The sequence below is a fragment of the Apteryx rowi genome, unplaced genomic scaffold (genome assembly GCF_003343035.1).
Source record: "Apteryx rowi isolate R43461 unplaced genomic scaffold, aptRow1 scaffold_15, whole genome shotgun sequence".
NCBI classification, from domain to species: Eukaryota; Metazoa; Chordata; class Aves; order Apterygiformes; family Apterygidae; genus Apteryx; species Apteryx rowi.
Window position 1 is genome coordinate 4,399,680 of NW_020447752.1, and position 23,704 is coordinate 4,423,383.

At 37.3% G+C, this 23,704-nt stretch overlaps 1 long non-coding RNA gene across 4 annotated transcripts in view; it reads right to left on the reverse strand.

The window, feature by feature from the left end:
• Positions 1–23,704, reverse strand: part of LOC112962524 — a 104,255-nt gene that overhangs the window by 23,168 nt on the left and 57,383 nt on the right. The window contains exons 3-4 of one of the 4 annotated variants that reach the window (XR_003252335.1): positions 19,755–19,841; positions 18,590–18,698 (exon numbers count right to left, since the gene is read on the reverse strand). This is a non-coding gene — a long non-coding RNA (uncharacterized LOC112962524). Of the gene's footprint in view, positions 1–18,498; positions 18,699–19,754; positions 19,842–23,704 lie in introns of those variants that run through there. The other 3 variants (XR_003252336.1, XR_003252334.1, XR_003252337.1) reach the window with 3 other exon arrangements.

Here is a 23,704-nt window from a genome sequence, read left to right on the forward strand (position 1 = left end):
TTGAGATATTGCTCTTCTCTTCCCACACAGCTTTTTAATAAAAGTGCTGCCAGTTTGCTGACCTTCCCCTCTTCAAGGTTAATGGTTTGTTATCTATAAATTACTTTTCATGCTCCAGCTTGGGTTATGAACTCCAGAATTGTCTTCTGTGGGCTCTCTCTTCAATTTGTTTTAGGCTCAGAGAAAAGCACATTTCCTAGTAACCAAGGCAGATTTCACAATAGGAAAAAGTACTACAGAAATGAAGAGATAATGCTGGCTTTAGAAGCTTGCCGATTTGTTCTGTAAGACGACATACAATTGTTTCAGTTGGTTGATGCTGTGGAACAGCTACTGTCATGTTCACTGGTAAAGCTGAATGCCTACATGACTACAATTTACCAGACTCTACCCTGAGTCCTTTTTCCCTGCATGTAGGGCCTCTGGGCTAAAGATGTTGTAGGGAGAGAACGATTAGCTATATTTCATTATTGTAGAGGTTTAGATACATATTAATAGTCAGACAATTTATAATATGCAATCCTTGTTATCAGTGTGGAACATCTGCTATTTAAGAGCCAACTCCATAATAAACTCTGCCCTAGTATTTTATAATCCTGTCATAGTGTAAGAGAGAAAAGTAGAGATGATATTAAATTTGATCTTGAGAGGTAGTGGACACATTTGCATCCCGCTGAGGACAGCACAAGCAGAAGGTGTTCAGCAACACCGCGCAGCATTCACATACTCTGATAATACATCACGTAATTCTTTACTAGCTGGTCCTTCCCACCCTTTAAACTTTGGGAGCGTGAATTTCCTAACTGACAGACGACAAGACTCCAGTGGCACACTGCAACTCTGTGCCTAGGAAATACATTTTTGCTTTTGAGCTCTGGGAAACATTAGAGAATCTCCATTGTCAAAAATTTAACTTCACCACTTCAGCTGTAATTTTGGTCATAAAAATAGCTGTAAGAGCCTCTCATCCAGTCTGACTGTTGTTTGCTAGGAAGAAATTAGTTTACATGATGCCAATGCAAAAGGAATACAAAAATCAGATGATAACCCAAGCTCGGATTTCTTGCTATATTTGTGGTAAATTTCTACATACATTTGCAGTATTGCAAACTGCTTAATTCATTTAATTTTGTGTAAAACATCTATTACACTACTTTTATTCTTAAGGCTTTTTGAGTGATACATGGCAGTATATTTTAGAATTACAAGCCATAATGATTTGCTTATATCACTTTATCAATAGGGATAGGACGGGCCAGAATCCTTGTTATGGTTAATTAATATCAGCTCTATTACTGCCATTCAGAAGCTGCTTAAATTATGTCAGCTTATTCCAATAGCTAATTGGCCCACATTTTTTGTCCAACTTGTTAGAAAAGGATTACTAATTTTATATCTATTTCACAAATACATCCTCCATATATCCTTCTTCCATTTAACTTCTAACCAGGCCATTATACTGTATATCAGAGCCCTTACTACATGGACCTCCCTTTTCTTTTTTATTTACTAAGCCTGAGTTGTTAAATGGTTATGATGTATTTCTTTTTTTTAATCTATGGTGATCATTATTCATACCTCTACTTATACCACATGTGACATATCTTCAAGCTATCCCAGTCCAATTTTATCTAATATTTAAAAATGTTTCTAAAATATATGCTCTTTTAGAAGAAAAAGAACAGATATATTTTCTATGTTTGTAAGAGATTTCTACTCCTCTTAATGCTTTTTTTATTTACATTTAGCTTTTCCTCTTTTACATGGTGTACTGTAATTGTACATTTAAATCAACAAAATCATACACACACCATATGTTATCTGTGAGAAAGAAAATGCCTCATTGTAGTACTTTCCGTATTTTATGAATTTTGATAAGGAAACACACAGCCAGCTTTGAGAATATCTTTCTGTTAACACACAAACTATCAAGAATAATCTAGAAATTTTGTGTTTTAAAATATAATTTGATCCTTACAAAACAACATAATTTTCTTATTACTTGTTATTTAGGTTTTTCCTGTGTAATTACCAGCTACCTTTGGATAGAAAAGAATCTTTTTGCTATCAAATACAAACTGAACTCCTCCACTGTTTTGCTGAAGTCTTTCTTACTTTGCTTAAGTTTTGTTTTCTCTATTACTTCATTTATTCACTAAAAACAAAACTAGCAAATAAAACAAGGGTTCCTACATCACTAGGAAGCATCTGGTATTCATCTACCAGAAGAGGCAAAGACCAGCGCTGGCATGGCCAATATCGATGGCAGTATCAAAACCAGCCCCGATTCCAAACACCTAAGATACCACAGCAAACATATTTCCCCAAAGCGGCACTCAGCTTCCATTTGTGACTTTCAAAAGAGCAAAGCTGGAAACATCTTTAGGAGCATCTACTTCTTGAAAAACGGGCCTCGTCAAGCGGTCTCACACTGGGGGCTCAATTCCTAATAGGGAGTTTCAAAGCATCGAAGCCCTGTTTTCAAACGTGATTTAGAACATGACAGTTTCAAGCTGGTCTCCTTAAGTAAAATATGCACTGAAATAGGTGGAACTTCCAAGAGAGATGATTCTGGMAGCGGTACCCTAAAACATCAGCCTAAAAGCATCAGTGATCCGTATATGGAACAGACGTTGTAAAAAGATAAAAAGCCTTAGGGTTAAAGAGAAAGAACATGGTGCTGCAGCATTTCCATCAGAGTAAATCAGGATAGTAAAACTATCAATTCTTTTATCACTATGCAAAATTTATACTGGTTAAAATGTTAAGCCTTTCATTATCTAAATTAAAAGTATAGTGTTTATTGAATTCAGAAATTAGCTTGCTGTTATACACAGTAGTTTTACTTTGATGTCTCAGAATTTGTATTCATGAAGTTTCAGACTGTTATTAACTACATGTTTATAACATCTGACAAGAAACATATCTTACAGACCATGATTATCGTAGGCGGCTTTTAGTTCTGATTTCATCTTTCATTTTGCTGTGGATCCCCACGGAGTCTGCGTATTGTCAAGCACTGTTTAACTGTTGGTTCTAGCAGATTTACCATACAGATGGATTTGACTAAAACTTAGACATACTGATCCAAAGGACAGTTTTTAATTTTTCTGTCTTGTTTTAAATAATTTTACATGAGTTATAACTTTCCAATTCAGTTGTTTGCAACGTTGTCTAAACTCTTGGCAGAACTGGAAATCACCAGAAACTGTTCACTCCCCAACCAGTGCAACTCAGATTACTGCAGGACACTGCACACGGGCACGTCAAGGGAGAAACAACCTGTTCTTGGCCAATATTGACACCTATCACTTTTCATCTAGGAATCTCAGAGACATTAAACTATTTGTGAACTATAGTAAAAATCGTAATTCACAAAAATCTAACCTTTCCTCTTTATTTTCGCACGTGGCAGCAGTGCTTTGAAATTAATATCAATTAATTAAACAGAAAAATAGCAGCAAAAGGTCAGATGTTACCAAAGAAAATGCCTAGCACCAGCAGAAAATATCAGTTAAACTGTTAGCTGATACTAYGTTTAGTTCTAGCTAGTACAGTGACTGTATAAGCACTGTAATAACTACAATTCAGGGACTGATGCCCAATAAGCAGCCAGTCAAATGCACTTCTTTCCCTGACTAGCTGTTTGTGGAAGAGACACTTCTGGAAGGCTGCCCAAGGCTGCCCGCGAACACCAGCGCTTGGCTGCAGGCTGCTTCAGGCTGTTCTGTGCAACCTCTTGTCTTCAGCCTGCAAGCACAGGGCTGCCCAAGATCTCTGCAGAATAGCTTAGATCTGGCAATTCAAGATTGTGAGTAATTTAAATAAGATGTGACGGTAAAGACTGATATAAAAAATGATTTCCAAGTACGTCAAGGGAAGGTCATTTACTATAAGAGTTCTTTTGAGAGACCAAAATGTTAGGTAAAAAGCTGTGCGATAAGTTAAAAAAAAAAAAAAGATGAATTTGGAGAGAATCTCATGACTAAGAGAGATGGATCCCACAAAGAGCCATAAACACAAGTAATTTTAAGGTGCTGCTTTTTCCAGAATTTTAACAAACTGAAACTCAAAACCACAAATAATGTACCACTAATTACCATCCAAGACAGTCGCTGTGCAGAGAGCACTACATACCTATGCCTCTAGGATGCTGCTTACAAGCTTCTACCTATTTCCCAGAGCGCCAGAAAGTCATAAACTACACAGCAACAGCAACAAAAAGCAATAACAAAAGCAAATGTCAGAATTTGAATTGCAAACTAAGATGAGCCTTGACTGCTCAAACCAAATCCAGATTTGAACATTAAAGGTTTGAAGTTGCTCTGTTGGCATTAGAGGCTGCTTGTGCTCATCCCTTCAATAAACTTCAGCAGTTTGAAACCTTACGCTACACATTACAGGCAGACTAGAGTCAGTAGGAATGGAGAATTACAGCACAGACACCCTCAAAGACAAGGTCCTACAGAATTCAGTGGGGAAGATAGGCTGATTTAGAAGGGAAGATGCACTGATTTACTCATTATATAATAGTGAATGACCTTTCTGACAGAATTCTGGTGCAGGAAGATAACTTTTTAAAGCATTCTGTGAAATATCATTCCCTCCTAAATCTAAAATCTATTGCAAATGTTATCATTTATTATTAAATCCTCTACAAATTTTCTCTAATGATAAGAAAGTAGCCAAAACTCAGGGCCATTAATATTTAACACAGAGACAGATCTCTGCCAAAAACAAAAGATATCGTAGACCCCTCTGTGAGTGCCTTAATTCCCACTCAAATCTCTGGATTTAAAAAAATGCAGAATTAACTTTTGCAAGGCACTGAAATTCCCAGCAATATAAATTTTGGAGTTTCAGTATCGCTGTCTTTCAAATCATGCTTTCATGAATATGGTCCGTGTAAATACACAATATTCCTTATACCAGTAAATCTATTAAGCTGTGTGTTTTATTCCAGCACAGCAATATCACCACATAACACTGGTTTCAGTCTGTCTCTCAGTGTAAAAGTTTAAACTGGAATGAAACAAAGTCTAATTTTTCAGGCCTACAATTATTCCCTGAAAGCTTGATGGGGAAATGGCCTGAAATGCCCAAAACATAAAACAATGAAAGATTAACTCTTAAAAGCGGTTGTTTCCGTCTAAAGATGCTGAATTATTTCATTGCATGCATAGTCACACTTGGAAGAACTCAAAAGTGAAAAACACTGAATCTGGAAAAGATGATGGACAAAGGAGCTCTCTATTATTAGATACTGTTATTCTTTTAGGCTGTTTTATGTTAATCAATATTATAAACATCTATTTACATTCATATGGTAATAAGATAAAGTATTTTTTAACTCATGCTAATTTGTAAAACAAATTTCTGTGATGCTCAAGATCTTATGTTAAGGAGCTTAGCTAAGCTTTCTTTTTTATGTGACTAATTTTTTGCAAAATACATTAAGAGCTTTCTTAGTAAGAGCTGATGGTGGGGGCTGCCTCAGACAGACAGTCTGGGTGTTTTGAGCTTTAATAGTTCTGCCCTTAGTATTGTCAGAATATCATGATGATTCGTGTATCTGGCACTTTGGGCTTTAGGTATTCCTGCTTTTAAGATAAAAAGATGGTGAAAGGCTGAATTCTACTGAGTATTGTAAGTAAATACTGTAAAAAGAATTGAAGAGGGAGGCTAAACCAGCAGAAGACTTTAATGGTGAATAATTAGCTTAATGGTTGCATATTAACACTAGTCATTTTCCTAGGTATGGATATGGGAAGGTTGAAAATCAGAGCACCCAGTATGCTCTGTATGATGAGCTTTAGTCAACTCCAGTTAATCCAGTACTGCTCCTGACAAGGTCCATGCAGAAATCTGTTCTCTGTTCAGGAAAAACATTTTCCGAGAAAGGTTACCAGTTCAGCATATAGAGCTGAGGGACACAAAAACGTGCTAGTGCTTCGTTTTTTAAGGGAAGTTTACAAATTATTATATGAGGGCACTCCGTTCTCAAAGAGTAAAGCCTGAGAGATTAAGAAGCATCTCTCAAGAATTAGTACATGCATGTCACCCTGGTCTCTTAAAATTCCATGGGATTTGCAACAGCTTACTGAGCTTTGTATTTTATTAATAAAACAGGTGAACTTACACAGAACCATGCTCCAAAATCAAACTTGTGTTTACTTTATATTAACATTAATATTCAATCAATATTAATATACTGAATGAATCTTCTGTACCATTAACTCTGGAAACGTACAGTGAAGTTGTTTAGGAAAGAGAAAAAGTAATGCTATCAGCTTTTCCATGCTGTGGTTTGCCTTTTTAGTAACATCTCTATGGAAGTCCTTGGAGTATAAAATAATTTTTTACAATTGCTTTTTTGACATGTTTTGCTGTGCCACAAGTACAGCACAATAGTTCAGTCAATCTGCCACCTAAACCAATTATTATTTTGTCCTGCTTTGTTTGACCATTGGCTACCACATAGTTTACTCCATGGTAGTTAAATGCAACCTCAACATCACGCTGGAAGGTTTTAGGCACTTCAGTGGAAAAGCAAGGAGTGGTAACCACTAGCTGAAAGCTGCAGAACTCTTGGAGCTACTCCTCAGGGTTTCTGATGCTAGTTACAGGGATTTAATCTTTCTTTGCATTCCTGAAAAAAAACACCTTCAAAGGGTTTGTTTTGGTGCAACTAGCTCCTCAGGCAGCTACAAAATCCCACAATCAGCTTTAAAATAGTCACATATTCTTATTTAACACATTCTAGTTTTGGAATGCCGTAGATCAGTAAACGGGGATTCATCACTCCACTCTCCCTATTACTGGGAGGAAAGACTACAGATCGGATCTTTAGCACAGCTTCTGCTGCTTTCCAGGCCTTTGATCTGCTCTATTTCAGAGTTACCTGCTTGAGAGACTGTTAGAAACAGAATGTTTGAACCATCCAACTAAATCAGGTACTAGAAAATTTACTTACCCTGCAAGATGGTAAAGTACATGCCTAACACATTCTCCATCAACATACAACATACAATTGTGACAAATTGGCACAATCGTCTCAAACAGCAATCAAAACAGATATTTCTTCTCTGACAAGGAAGGGAGGTGGAAAGCCAGGAAGTATCATGTCATAGGGAAATATCTTCAGTAACTGTAGAGTTCTTGCAAGCTTCAGAGTCAAAATTTCTCTGATCTGTCAGTTCTAAGTCAATGGAAAAAAGTATACAATTCTACATATTTTAAGGACAAACAGTATCTGGTTACTTCACGTCTAAATGTCTTCATGACTGGTTTATATACATTTGTTCTTGTGCCAGCGCTTTCAACTTCAGTAACCTTCCTCCTTTGTAGTGTTCAACTACAACTACAAACGTATCCTTTCAGACTTTATTTTGTCAAGGTAAACAACCCACAGTCTTCTAGCTTCTCCTTGTAATTCCTCATCTTAGTCCTATGATCATTCCAGTACTCTACACCCATACCAGTTTCAATTAATCTAGCTTGGAAATGAGTCACTATAGCTACTGGATGAGGACACAGTCATGCCTTATACAATGGATGTTACATTTCTCTACTGGCCGTAGAAATCTCTCTCATGAGACAAGGCAGGGCATTTGACTTTAAATCACACTGGTGGCCTATAATGATTCTGTTATCTTGTCTGACACCCAGATTTTATTTCACCTCATTGCCATACAGAAGATGGCTCCCCTACAAGCTGCTTTACATGATGAGAAAAGTCAACCAAAAATACAAAGATTAAATATCCATTTCCTAATGCATATTCAACCAGGTTAATAAAGCAAACTCATGCTAGTAGCCTGTTTTAGTGAGCTATGTGCTTCATTTAGTTAAATTACCTACTTCAAGAAAATTTCCATGCTTATTAGTGCTTGCCATCAACTACTTGCAACACATCGTCTCACTCAGTAGATTATATTGGGGAAAACCGCTTGCCATTGTACTACAGTCATCCGGGACTGAAAAATTTTATATGAATAGTTCTGAAAGCTCATCCAAAGACTTTCCTTCTTAATACTATTTAGGAAGAAATCTGCCCATTATAAGTCACTCCCGCACTGAAAGAATTCGTGAAAACAATGAGGCACACAACAACTGCCTGGAAAAAAGAGGAAGGCAAAACGAAYGCCCAGTATAACCAAACGGAAGAGCAAAGCGTCTAGGAGTTAAAAGTCACTCACAAAAGAAAGTACAGAGAAAGGACAGAGACTGGGATGAAAAAGACAAACTTGAAAACTGTATTACATAAACACAGAACTGCCTTAAATGTATAGATGTGATTTATCTCTGAACAGTCATATCCCTGATAAATATTTTGCTTTTAAGGTTACACATTCCCTGTTACCAGGCATCAGGGGCAGTCAGTTCTGACAGAGAAAAATCAATACAACTTTGCCAATTCTTCACCTTTATCAGGCTCTCYTTTTATAATAATCTCTTTTTTGATCCATTTCTGTGTTGTCCTTTTTTTTCTCCTTAGAATTGAAAAGGAAATTGCCTTTTGAACTTTCATACTTGTTTGCAGCCAGAAAAATGTGTGTTTTAGATCTGATTCATGTCTTATTTGGACAAGATTATTTTTTGTGTGACTGGTCTACCTAGCTACCTCCGCATGGTCCAAAAGCAACAAGCAGAAAATCTATACAGCTGCATTTCACCTCACAGTTTACAACAATGCAAGTCTGTAGATATAAAACCATTCCAAACTTTAATGTATGTAGTAAGAACAGCAACACTGTAAGAAGTTTAATTTATCTACAAATAATTTACCTTCATTATTGTATATAGAACTTCTTTCTGTTTTCTATTCCAGAGTCCAGAAAAAGTTCAATATGCAGGAATATTCATTTATTTTCAAAACTAACAAAAATGTGATGTTCAGCCACCAGAAATTCAGGATCTACCAGAAGTCCGATGTGTGCCAGTGACTTAATTAGAATACTTTAAAAGAAAGTATTTCAAATGCACCTGTGTATTGTTTTTACCTGTGCCCTGCTAAACACGGATACAGATAAAATCTTCATGTTATTTCTGCATTACAAATCACTATCCACGCCTATCAAATTTAGCAAACATTAAAATCTAAACCAGCATTAGAATTTTTTCTGACACTGAAATATTTGGTGCTCTTGATTACATTTAAATCACAGCCAATACCAGTATGCTACACATTGCACCCTTCTATCCACCTTGCATATCATTTTCTTAACATGGTCTTGAGCCACAGGATAAAAAATACCTATAGATGTAATATCCAACACAAGTTTACATTTAATCTACCATCCTTTCCAATGTCATCACCTTGCTGTATGATAAAATCAGAACATAATGAGCTGGTAGTACAATAAACCTTTCATTAAATATGAACTCATGCAGCTGAAAGAAATATATGCAGTAAAAGTTTAAAAATAGGTGTGCTTTGCTCCTATATAAAAAAGGATAGTTACCCATCAAGATGTACAGCAGTTCTCATCCTTGCTTACATGACGTACAACTCACCTATTTAAAGGAGGAAGGCAAAGGCTAACACTACATAGATTTTCAGCTGTATGCTGTATGGAACGACCCCTCATTGCGTTCAGTGCCACGAGGACAGAAGTCAGGTCACTGCTCAAATATCTCCAACCGGTCAGGCCTGGAGAATAAACACTGGCTGCAGTAAAGGCCTGAATCAAAACGTAACTGAACTGAGGGGCAGGGGGCTGAGGGTAGGGATGTTCCTATTATCACATCATCAGGAAAACTGAAGGAATTTTGCAATTTACAGATTCAAARGTTTCAGAAGTTATTTGGGAGAGAGAGGGGAGGAAAAAGGGAACTGTCAAAGACATTTAAACCCGCTTCCATGGGAATTCAGCTAAAATACTGTCAGAAAGAAATGACTAACCTTTTCTGCATAGAGTTATGACTGAAGAACTGTAATGCACAGAAATAATTCAGACTCTAACAATTGCCAGAATTAATGGAAAACAAAAAGAAGCAAAAACTAGGTGGGATATTCTCTACCTGGAATCACTTGTTATGCTGATTTTGAGAGTTTTTTGCATCCCTGGGAATCTAAAAATTAAAATAGCTTATTTGTTATTCATGTCATTCATGTAGAGGAATAAGCTTTACAAGGAAAAAAAAAAATCAAATTCAACAAGGAAAAAGAACTCCGATCTGCCAAGGACTTTCAAGGACTTATAGCTCGGTAGTGGGCAGCAGATTTCAAGCTCTGCAGTATGGACAGTTCATCCTCTTTTCTACTGCAGTGTAAAAATGAAATGAACTATGGATTCTTATTTAAAGCAAGCAAACCTGCAAGAGTACAGAAAAGTTGAAATAAGCATTGAGAAAACTGGAGTCCAACAGTATCATCTTCAATTAAATATAATTTAAGTGATCTGGAGTCATTAACTTCTTAATTTGCAGCTTGCCCCATTAAACGTGGGGGTTTTGCAGGTTTTCAGGTTTATCAGCTGACTCATACACAGTGAGTTCCCTGATGTAGTAGACCTATTTGCACTGTAAAGAAATAGAGCTTAAACTCTTAGTTTTCACTTGGCAACACAGGTTTCATAATTTGGTGGTTAGACTAACTTGTATACCATATTTAAAGTGCGATTTTAATATAATGATGATTAATGGCTGATTTTTCTGTCTGATTATAGAATGAGTAGCTGGCATGATAGTTTTTGGCTTTGTTTTTACAATACTAAAAACTACTACAGTTTGGTTCATTGTTTTAGTAACTTTCAAGATTTAGAGGAGCACATTTGACATGAACACTGAGACATGAAGTAAGACTGTCATCAGTTTAATCAAAACCGTTAAGCRTTTTTTTTTCCACAGACTACGTCAGTCATCTGGTCTGGAAACTGCAATTTGCTTTAAAAGTAAYTGTATTTATATAATGACTGTCACCAACTGATGACTTCTTAGGTGGGAGATGAGAAACAGACTTGTAGCTAGGACCTGCTGCTGGCTCCTTTTGAGTTAGGAAAGGTAGTAGGTCTTGCTCGTCTCAAAACTCTTTGTCTTGCTCCTTCTGTGTGGCAAGGAAATAACAGCTTTACTTTTCACTGAGAGCAACCCTCTTCTTCAAAAAATTTCTTCATACTTTACAGTAAGTCAAAAGAAATTTAATGTGGATATTAAAACAGATACAAGATGAAAACAAAGATAAATTTTTGGTTCCACACAGTGGAAAGATAAGAAAAAATCCTACAATCCGATGAGGGCTGAGTTAGTTTACCCAAATTCCTTTCCCGGATTTTCCCCACTTTTACATTTTAAATGAAACATGTTCTGATTACTTCTAGTAAAAAAGAAATCTTAATCTTCTGTCCATATTTACAGACTTTGAACAGCATGTACTAAGAGGCTTAGCAGTATCGACTAAATAACAGTCCTTTTAAAAAGCTGGAGGCAACATACTTTGAGTAGAAGCTTCTATCTCAACCAAAAATTGGACTGTGTGGATAATTTAACTGTTCTTTGTTATAYTGTCAGCTATTGCTCATATTCCTATCTTATTTCTGTATATTTGTAAGCAGCTCTCAAAACCTAGAAGCATATTAAGAACCTAAGGACTCTTTGGACTTCCACCCCTTTCTTGGTAACTTATCTTCCATCTTATACAGCGTAACGYGGATATACATGTTATAAAAGTGGGTTCCTAAACTTAAGAATTTAATTGATTGTAAGAGCTAGAAATAGCACGTTATTGAGCACATACTCAAGAGATCCAGTAATAAAGAAGGCAATGTAAGAGCAAAATACTGTTCTAGTTACCAAAGGTCAAAGCTTCTGAAAGTACATACAGCAGAATCACACAGCCAGGCTGCAGCAATGTGGCAGATCATATTACGCTGCTCCCTCTACCTGCTTTCCAGTTCTTAAGCAGCATCCGAACAATTATTTCAAAAATACATTGATTATTTTTCTTGAATTTTCTGAATCAGTAATTACAGTTTCTGTGGAAAACATATGAAATCATTAGGCTGATTGTAAGTGGTCTGCTCAATTGTCATCAGATAAAATGAATTATGCAGGTGACAATCCATCTTTGAACRTGGTCTAGAGCCAAAAGAGAGCACAGGTGACTGCCTTTCACTGGCTGCTAATATTTTACTGTTATTAGCCTATTCTGACTGTGTTCATACACTTGTCAGATATATTGTCTGAGAATAATTTAATTTGTCAGGCTGTCAGTTATTCCTCATTTGGATTAATTTGCTTGGGAGAGTTAAAAAACTTTTCACAAAAAATCCCTTAACTTATTCTGAGTCTCTTCAAAGAAAAAGTTGAATTCTTCAGTCTGAAGAGAATTAAAATAACACTCCGAAACAGCTTTTACTTCTRAATTTCACTAGATTCTGAATAGACATCTCAACAGACATCCTGGCCTCCTTCCTTTCCAGTGTGGTAAGAGATTCTTTTACAAAAAGAACATTTTTCTAATATGTAGAAGTTAACTTGAAATTTTCTTTCAGTAGATTTGTATCAATACACAGGAATATTTTGTGTAAGGGAAAAAAGTTCAGAAAAGCACTGCTCCTAGAGAGGGAATAATCACAGAGTGATAGAAATGCTAGTCTTGGGAAGAACCTCTGGAGATCCCTAGTCCCCCCTCACACTTGATGCAAGCCCATTTGCCAGCCCTAGGTGAGGTCAGCCACGGCTTTGCTGAGCCGACTCCAGAAAACCTCCAAACCTTCTGGACAACTTCTTGCAGTGCAGGACTACCCTCCTCAGCAGCATTTTGTGAATGTAGAGGATTAGGAAAAGTGTCAGCAAGTATGCCAGATATGACTACATCTAAACATTTTCAGAACAGCTCATAGAGAGTGTGAACACCCKTCTTCTCTCACAGCAGCTGTATTTTCTGCAACGCAGCAATGACAATGTGTGTAATCTCAAGGGCGTCTTCTKTAATTTACAATATTCTTTCTCATTAACAAGCAAGCAGATTAAACTGCAAAAGACAGTTGTCATGGTCCATAGCTATTTAAATTTAGGAAGAATTTGAGATTTGTGAGGTACTGTTAAGATTACTTTTTAAGCCCTTAGATCTTTTTCCTTATTAACATATGAAGATATATAAAAATATAACACAGCCTTAACAGTTCATCCTCTTGTGCAAATGCAGAAACTCAGCAGGGATACAAATTACATTTATTCTATATTATATGCATAATRCAAGTTGTTTTCTGGTCAATCTGACATGTAAATAAAGCAATTTAGAATGGTTTAATCTTCTGCTTTGCAGCACAAGTATTAAAATCTGTATTGGTCCCAATCACCATCTACATTAAAAAACATGCTGCAATCAACTGTGGATTTCAGAAGGCTGCTATAATTAATGGCTTTCTGCTGGCTGCATTTTTAGTCACTGTCATTAGCATGGAGTTGGATCTCTTTCCAACTTTGGCAAATGGCAAATTTGCCTAGATTCCTCTCACAGTAATACTATTTCTATATGATTTGCTGAGTATTTTTAACATGAAATACACATTTTCYTCATGTATATAAAAATAAGCATAATGAAACCTATGTTAAGTCACCACAACGGACTGCAACAAAAGCCCTCTTGGTAATGGTGTTGCACTTCAAAGAAAGATGAAGAAAACTGAAGTCAACACACTGGGCTGGATTTACTAACCTGTGTCAACTACTGCAGCCACACTCCCAGCAGTGGAACTGCGCTGGGGTAAAACGGCCTGTTATATTTAGAAAATCTCTGTGGCAGTTGCCTAAACCCCGGTAACAACGGCAGCCAGCCAACACAGCGAGTGCCACAACAGTTTCCTTTCAAAATCCCAAAGTATCTTTGTTATCCGTCAAAAACAAACAGGGAAGCTCTGCACAAGTAATATCAGAAAAAAAAAACAACAAAACCCCCCTGCCCACCTTCAAACTACAGAAGAGAGTATCTTGTAGCGAAGTGCATCCTTGCCTGCAGAGCTCCTTCTTGCTTGAACCTGCCGCCTCCATTCTAAACTAGAAGCTCTGAATTTGTGAGAGAAGAAACAGGCACAGCACATTCATTAGAAGGTTTTCCCACCCTGTTACTGACTGTTGTATAGGTTTTTTCTTAACATTTGCTATTTTCATCTTTATGCAATCAAAGAACATGAGACCTGCATGCAGCAAAGGGACAAGTATGGATTAACTACCTGACTGTGCGCCAGGGATTTTAAAAACTCTCATTTCTATAGTTTTCACTGGAACACTGTCAAGTCCAGCAGTTTAGAGTCATGAAAGGTTTGTGCAAACCTTTTATTTAAATCTGAACCAAAGGGACCTGATTACAGAAATGCACTTCCAGGCCAGATTTAAACCATTCTCTATTTTCTATCATCCCCTCCAACACAGAATCCAAACTGCTGATTTTGATGTCTAATGATAAATGTAAGAGGACAATCACCGCACTTAGCCTGACTGTAGAATTCATAAAGAAAAAATCTAGATTAATTTCAGTATTATGTTTTGCTAGAAACAATTATTGCAACYAATATTCATGTCTATCTTGGCAGTATGGCTACAATGTTTCAGAGACGTAAGCTGCTACAAAAAGACAAGGACCACATAGGCCAAAGACTGGGAACAAATGGTCTTCACTACCTGCCAACTTCTACATCTGATATCCATTACTGTTTTAAAAACATCAAGAATTTGTACTAGACTAAGACTATAAGAGCTATTTTAACAGGGACTCCCCAAGACAATAACTTTGGCTACCATGTGCAACTGAGCTGCACTAGATTTATAAAAATGTCAGCAGTGGAGTTTAATTACCAATATGAGAGTAATCCACTACTGAAAACAAAATTTATAAGTGGAAAATCTACTTGTTCAGGAACAAAAGGTACATATCTGCTATGAATGCCCCACAGTGGGATAATGTTACCTGCTGATCAGCTACAAATTAGTTTGTGTGCATAATATACAGAATCCTATTAACTACAGAGGAGTGTCTTGACAAATGCATTGCAGCAACAGCACCACTACATAGCTGGGGAGCAGATTTGTTTCAAAGCAGGTTTTGAAGGGAACACCACGTGCAGAAAGGGACAGTCTACCTGGCTGTCCTCGGTCAACTGTTTGGTCTTTGCAGTACTTTAATCTGCTTTTGCTAGCATTTCAGCTTCCATGTGTCTGGCCTCTCTCATACATTTTAATATACTGAGAACTAAATCATACTGCTCAGTAAAGAGGAAAATAGCAGCTCGAGAAACTTGTAAAAAAAAAAAACAAACTTTCTTTTCCTGTCTTTTCAGATAAAAATATACAGCCCCCCAAGAACTTTGCAATGCCAGTCACGCAGTGTATGCAGAGAAAGAAAAGTCTTACTGCAGCTTGCTCCTTTGTAATATGTCCTGTGATAGTTTGGATGAATAATTCTGATAACAAAGGCATGAGCCATTACTGAGCCATTTTTTCAAAGGCAACGAGGCTTAGATGATAGTGCTTTCTATCTGCTCCTTATTAATAACATTTTTATTGATTGGCTGAATTCAGATGAATCTGACAGAGAAGGAGAGATCTCAAASGCAGGAGACTTCTAGAAGAGAAAACCAAAGGACGGATAAAGGAAGGAAGCTCAGGTTAGTGGCTCCAGCGCCCCACGACCTGCAGGGATGGCACGTCTCCCCTGGAGCCGAACAGCTGCCTGTGCTGCTCAGCCTGTCGCTGCCAACCACGCGCTCGCAGCCGTGCTGCCTCCTCCTAGCCAGAGGTTTGGGGAAAGGAGAGAGTTAAATTCAGTACAGCGAGGGAGGGGAAGAAGGAAGGGAGTTGCGAGAACAGGAGGAACATTTGTGGTGGAAAGTAGGACACAAATCCATGGGAAATTGGCTTCATTATTTCAGCTCGTTACGAAACAACTCACTTTCCATTAAAACTGGCAAGGGAAAAAAGAGTAACACTGCAGGATTGTGAAAGTAAACTATGTTCTCTCGTATTTTAACTTAACAAATAGTTCCATCACGCAGGCTTTGCACTAGAAAAGCATGCAGTACCTGTTTAAAAGCATCGATAGCTTGGCAAGAAGTTTAATGCAGATTTGTTTCTAAAAAATTTTTTCCAGTATATATTTGAGAGAATTCAGAGTATGAGAATGGAATGTAACAGTTCAAGTAATTCTTCCTTTTTTTTTCTATCACCTGTAGCTGAACCTTAATTTGATGTAAAAGGTATGTGCACATTATGCAATGCCATAGCACAATACAAAGTTTTAATAGTTCAGATGGTTGGATAGTGCACACTGCATCAAAACACAGCACATAAAGCCTGCACGCCGGGTTATATCATGATATTCTGTATATGATAGATAGGTTCAAAACACCTGGGGAGAAGTATTAGTAGCACTATTTTTTCTTTCAGTCTTCAAAGTCAGATGCCTTTTTCCTGTGAATTCTACTGTACTGACTTCAATTTTTTTTCAGTATCAAATACCTATAAAGCTATCCAAAATATAATTGATTTGGCTTTTACCTTAGCATCACCACCTCATACACARGCCCATCAGGGACTCCCAGGGCAAAAGTCAAATCCTTTGGAGAGGAAGGAGGAGGAACTGCTCCGTAACAGTCTTCTTGTTGCTGTTTTGGTTTTCAAGCACCAGCCACTTCTTTGGGTCTGGTAGCTTGGAAGAGAGATTAATGACAAAATGCAAAGGAAAACGYATTTGGGGCTGGGGGGGAGAAAGCAAGCACAGAGATTGCTTCTCTCTCATTTAAAATTACATTATACTATTAAAATGGCATTGAGAGCCCTGTTAATTTTAATAACTGGCTTTTTAGTTTCATTCTTTTGTGGACTAGCTAGGAGAAAACACACAAATCCATCAGCAAACCTACTACTCATGTCACTGACATACTAGAGATAAATGGCAACTACCCCTGCGAATTCATATTGTGAAAAGGAAATGTATTATTTCCAATGCCTGTTTAGCCACCATCCTTACAAGTATAGTAGGAGTAAATTTTTACACAGGCAAAGAAATCCATTACTGGTATGYGGGAGCTTGTTCCTGACTGAAACGACCATGCTGCCAGTCGAATTCCCGTCTCCGGGAAGGATTCACTCTACTGTGCTCATCAGCAATGGCAGCACCTTCACAAATTCCCATCCTAGAGAGGGCTTCCCTTTGACATTGGAAAATCATCATTGCTCTTTGGCTCTCTATACCATCCTGCAAAAAGAAATGTATGCACATAATAGTCACTGAGCAGCAGCGACACTACCTTGTATAAACGACACCTCAATTAGACTAACAAACATCTCCACTGAGAGAAAGATTTCATATAAAGGAATATGTAAATTACTTTTTATCCATTAGGAGACAAAGGAAGAAAAATGCATGTAATTAACAGAAAGCACAGCGGTAACTAGCTCTTGCCTATAGCTATCTGTTAAAAACAGCAGGAGAGACGTGCCTATGAAAAGTCTTCATGTTGGTGTACCTGTTACCCTGTTTAATGAGCACCCTATTGCACATCTGGTTCTGTCTTTAAAAAAATTACACCAATAATACCTAGTACGTGTCCTGAAAAAACGGCAATAAGAATAATGGTTGTATCTGTGGTCAAGGTGAAGGAGCTGACGCTTGTTAATTGCAGATTATTATTCAGCCACCCTCAGGCGCAGATGAACAGCAGGAAATCATTTTGCCACCGCAGGGAAGCAGTAACCTTCTTAGTGCGCACGAGGCCTCTCTGTCTTCAAGGGAGCTGCAAGGGCGTGTGCGGCTCTGCTCGAGTCAAAGACGGGTATGAACGTGAATACTTCTCAGTTTCCACCATGATCTGACCTCGCCTAAATTTATTTTTAAAGAGGAATTTGAAATTATAGGATCTACCTAACATGGTGCCAAAGCCGAAAAAACCCTGACTCTCTAGCATTACAAGTGGTTCTTGCACCATTATAATAAAACTAAACAAATTTACCACCAATGGGATTCTTACGAGTAATTATAATAGCTTTAAAAGAAGTTTTGTTGCATGTGGGATTATGAGAAAGCTGAGTAAAATGTGGCGTGTGCTAGGATTTCTGCATATTTCTAATTTCTCCAGGACTCTGGCAGTCTGACACGTGCTGCACCTATTCATAGGCACGTTTAGGTTAAATACTCTTAAAAATCTGACTGTGATTTGCTGAAGGTAACTGAGGGCATGTGAAGTGGGCTGGGCATTGATCYATGCCTCTCAGTTGCTGGACCATCTTTCTGTTTTGTCTCTGACTTAAACTTTTAGCTGATAAACCTGGAAGGGTCCAGCTGAAATGTGTGCAGCAAAATCATTTTGCATGCTGGACAAAACAGGCCTTCACGCTTATATTTCATCAATGCTTTCAAAACACCAGCCTGTATTTTTAAAGTGCATAGGAACTGCAGAAGCTAGGGGAATGAACAAGGATTCCTTGTTCACTTTCAAACAATACAAAGCACAACTCTTATGCATACTACTGGCATCATTTTTAATGACGTCAAATACTAAAAAACATTTTAAGGAATGCTTGCTGCTACAGCTACCGCTGTTACTCCCCACAGCCATATAATTTCACAGTAATATACTACAGGGATCACCTTTTGTGCAGGCAGTGAGCTCTTATTGAAACGCTGTTCCCAGTACACGAAGAAGAAGTAATGAGCACCGCGCTGAAGGGGCAAAATAACGGCAAAGTTTGCCTCGCTTCTGCCGACGCAGGAATTGACAGCAAGAGGCACAAAGATAAAAGAGACATAAAGATAAACAGTGTTTTCCCAAAGTAACTCCTCTGCAGGTACTGACAGCCTTGATGTTTCTTCCAAGCACTAACATTCTTTATTTACTGTTGCATTTCATTTTATGGATTTTTTTCCACGTTGAGTTCAAACAGAATAAACAGAGGTTTGAGTTATAGCATGTAACATGGTCAGGAAGGGACTTTATAGAATTAGATCAATTCTTGTTTCTTATCCACCTGGATTCATAAAACACTCCTGTATTGTCTCTCTGGTACTATCATCTTTGTGTTTGGTTGCTCATACTTCAGTATCCATTACAAGGTAAAAGAGCTTTTTATGTGAAAACTAGAAGCCATGGGACTTTAATAATGCTACTCTCTCTCCTGCATGATTTTTTTATGAGCATTTTAAGGAAGTTTTCAATCTCTTATTTCTGCTACGTATACCTGTATTAAATAAAACCCCACAATGAAATCCAATAGATCTATAATTTCACAGTCAGGGAAGTCAATGGAAATACATTTCTCCAGTTAGCCCAGTAGCAAAAAAATACATATTTCCAAAGAAAGGATGAAAAAATTGGACTCATTCTAGATGTGAAATAAGTGATATAAGAAGAAAGAGCAACACTGCATGGGATTCTACTCTCCAACTTCTAGAGAGCCTCCAAAGGGTTTCTTGTAGCAGCTTAATGACATTATTTTCCCACTGAGCGATACAACAATGAGCAGCTGGGAGAACTGCTGCAATATCGTCTTCTGGAGGGATCTGATGAACATATCAACCTGCTATTTTGGTACAGGAGAGGATAATATATCCCAAATGCTTCTTTACAACTAATTATTGCTTAAATTGTTCTACGATGTTGAAACAGGCTGTTAGGAAGTGTCCTTAAAGATCTCTTTAGAGTTGTATCTCTTAGATTCTTAAAATAATTTACTAACTGACATTACCCTCTGCACTTCTCTTCGGAACCTTAACCAATAGCAGCTTGAAATAAAGTTTAAAAGATGCAATTTCTCACCTCTTTTGCTACTTCAGGCAAAACTGAAGCTGCTTGGATTACTTCCAGTCTGGCTCTCAACACGTATGAAGAAGGAAACAATGGTGCCTGCGATTTAATAAAAGTGATTATCTCTAATGAAAAGCTGTGACCCCTCTGTAATTCATCTAAATGAGATCTGCATAATAAGAAGGAAAATTCCTTCCTTCTTAGCTGAGACATCCTTGGATGAGAGTATCACTGTTCCAAGTGAGATATTGAGATAACCCCAAAAGCTGAAGTATTCTGAGAAGAAAGGTGCAGCTTGAATTCCGACCTTATTCGCTRTATAAAACTCTATATACATCCCAGTGGATGTGGGATTAGTTCCTAACTACAGAGAAAGTTTGTATATAATGTGTCTACCACCGAAAATGAACAAAGCCACAGGAGCTAGGCATATAATTCATCTGGGAAATTAAAGTGCTGGAAATGATTTTCCACTCCCACAAAAATATTTAGGATTACAATAATAATAACAACAAGGTAGCTTGGATCAAAGAATTATAATTCCAGTTTCTGCAAAATAAAATCTCTAGTATGGGTAAAATAAGTGTATCTTTTGATCACTTTGAAATTTCAACAGTATTCTTCTACGCATAGTAGAAGCATAGAAAATGAAAATGTATATGTACCTACTACTATATCCTTCAATAAAATACCTGGACTCTTTTGTCCAAAAGTACCTAGTCAAGGAAATCTAAGCTTTACAGAGAAAAACAGCTCAAGACAATTTTGTACAGTTAAGAATTGAAAAAAATGTAGAAGCAACTTCTGTTCTGAAAATTTTAAAAGGAAGAGCATTGGTACAGTTCAGAATGGACTCTCATTCATGACCAACATGCTTCAGAAGGAGCATTAGGAGAATAACTGAATGCAGCTATGGTGATGCAGATTTCCATTTAATAACGTTATGAACATTTTAATTACTAACATATGCCTTCATTGGCAGCCAAGGAATTGCGATGCCTTTGAATTTCCTGGTATATCTCAGTTTATCTCCTAAAATAGTTGGACCTGGTGTGGGAAAGAATTGTATGGGAAATTGTTTCCTTATTTGCTCAAGTTACTGGCAGCTCACGCAAAAAGAAAAAGCCCTGTTGTGAATCACAGTCTGTGAGCTGTCGTTATTTAAAACATGCAAATAACTCTGACTAAAGAATGGTCTAACACGGCCATTTTCTTCATGCAGATTAAGCTAGCGTACTCCTGGTACAGCCTTACAGCTGACTCAAAGTGATGCTTCACAAGATATCTGAGCCAGTCCAATGACTTATCTAATTCAGTTGGTATGTTATAGCTGTGAAAAGGTGACTTTCTTAGTCATTTTAAAATTATTACCTTTATTTAAAAGTACTAAAGAAATGACTAGAAAATAACACAGTATTATATTTGCTTTAAAACCATCCTATTGAAATTATGAGAAAATTGTTTTGAGGACACAGAAAGGTATAAAAATGTAAATAAATATTTTTAAATATTTGCTGTAATTTCTATAGAAATATATTATACCTTCTTAAAATTGCACCTCTACTAAATTGTCAGGGATTTAAACACCCCAACCTAGGTCACAGGTAAAGAGCTTCATTAACTGATGACGAACGAACATCTTTTCTGTCTTGATCCATCAGCTCCTGGGTTAGTTCCAGACAAGCGAATCCCTCACTTCCTGCTAGAGTTAAGATCTCCATTATTCCTTTATCATCCTTTTGTGTTTTGCTCAGTGCCTCACTACAGCATTAGGTATTACATGTTACACGTTCTGTTGGGACCAAAATTAACATTCATTGCTTTTTAAATGTAACACTGTCTGCCTTCACCTCCAACAGACTAACAACTTTATATTAAACTCACATAACCATAGCAATGAAAATTAAGGGAAAGATAGTATTCATTTTCTCTTCTACGCTGGTACAGCTACTTACACTGTCACTAAGTTACACAAAGGAAACTTTTAATAGTTTGCGCCAAAAAATGTTGCATGTGCCAATATTTAAAATAAAATAATAATAAAAAAGAAGAGTTATGAGTTCTTGCTGAACACAGGAGCAAGACGATTTTGATTTATAACCTATTTCCTTTGGTAGACAACAGATATATACTTTTGTGCTTAAGGAAAGAAACGAGATATCCAAAAAACAAATGGAAATAAACTGCATCCATCACAAGCCTAGTGCTGTATCTATTATTTTCACAGATAGTTTCAGTAAGTGGCAACCCTCATCTCATGGGCACTAATTCACAAATCATAAAAGCTGGCACTAAGCTAGCGCATTATAAAAATGTGGCTGTTATCCAAGAATCAGCACATTGCTAGATACATGAATGGCATAAATGTATTTAATAAAAAGTTGCTGGCAAGTAAATTAGCTTCTTCAATATCTGTATATCAGTGAAACTATAGAAAGTGGAAAGAAAATTATACTTCCAATAAAACCAAATACTAATTTAACACTGAAGAATTAAGGGAAAAGACTGGGCAAAGTTATACTCACACAATATTGTTGATAGACAGAAAGCAAATTCTCTCTGAAGTGAGTCTTAGCCCCTCTGTGGAGAAAATCTTGCTCTTACAAACCCTGATCCCCTCAGGTGACCGACACTGGGCCCAACCCAAGTAACTACAGCTGTCAAGTGCATTTTATGCTGCTGCTGATAGATGTCATTGAGGAAGGYGGAAAGAGAGAGAAGAAATTCCTTCTGCAGGAAAACCCCCGAAACAAGCAGCTCTAGACCTCTTCATTCTCATCCTTCCTGTCAACCTCTTACTTAACAGCAAACCTGTGCCCCTCAGCCAGTTAGCCCCCAAAATTGCCAACAATACACATAGTACAAATCCTCATCATTTTTCCCCATAAAAACGTCACAGTTAATTGAAAGCACTATGGGATATATATGGGTCATAGGAAAAGCCTTACCTACGTATTCCAAAAATTACAATTTTAAGCACTTATAAGACCCAAAACACCACAGTATTCGAGACCCTCACACTCTATTGCACTTGACTCAATGTTTGTACAAAAAAATAGGATTTGTGGCACTGATAAGAGCTAAGACACAAAGGGACTTGAGGCACGTCTAGCCTTAATGCAAAAGAACAGGTTTAAGGCTGGCTGGATAGAAGCCTATGCTCAGCTACAGCCGTTCAGATGAACATGAAGCAAGCTGGGGCGAAACCTTGGATCTGTGCTGTCCTATAACGTGACTCCCAGCTCCGGCCATGCAGACAGGCTCTGCATCGTGACGGCTGCGCCTCGCCTGCTGTGGCCAAAATCACACGGCCAAAAAACTAGCGGGGATCCTTTGCATGAAGACTGAATATCAAAGCCTCCTGCATGAATGCTGAAAAATGCATCATGCGCAAAGTGCAGTTCGTTCTACTGATTCGTGACAAAGCAAATGGGGGAAGTCAGCATCCACACAATAATATTACTTATAATGATGAAGGTGGTAAATAAATAAGCAGTGCAATTTGCTGGTTTCCTCTGTGTGCAATATATGAAGACATAACTGTTTTGCTAAACTAGCTGTGTTCTCCCAGAAAGATTTCCGATATCAATTACAGTACTGATTGCATTGCTGCTAAATAGATTTCCTTGTCATGTTTCCTTGATTATATGTAAATATTTCCTAAATTAGACATGTTTCAAGCTCCATTTAAAACGTAGTACAATTGGATGGAGTTTCAAAATTATGCAAGGTAGAACATGACTACGAGGAATCTAGCAAACTTAGATTTATACCTTTTAGTTTGAAACAAAAAAAAGAATACGTAGTAGATAATGTCATTTAACAATACAGTATTAAGATGCCTTGATTTTATGCTATGGAAAGTATGCCAGCCTTTTCAGGCTGTAAGAAAATCTCAGAAGTTTAACTCAAATAAGTCCTTAAAGCCTCAGACATTGTTCCAACAATAAATTCAGAGGTTA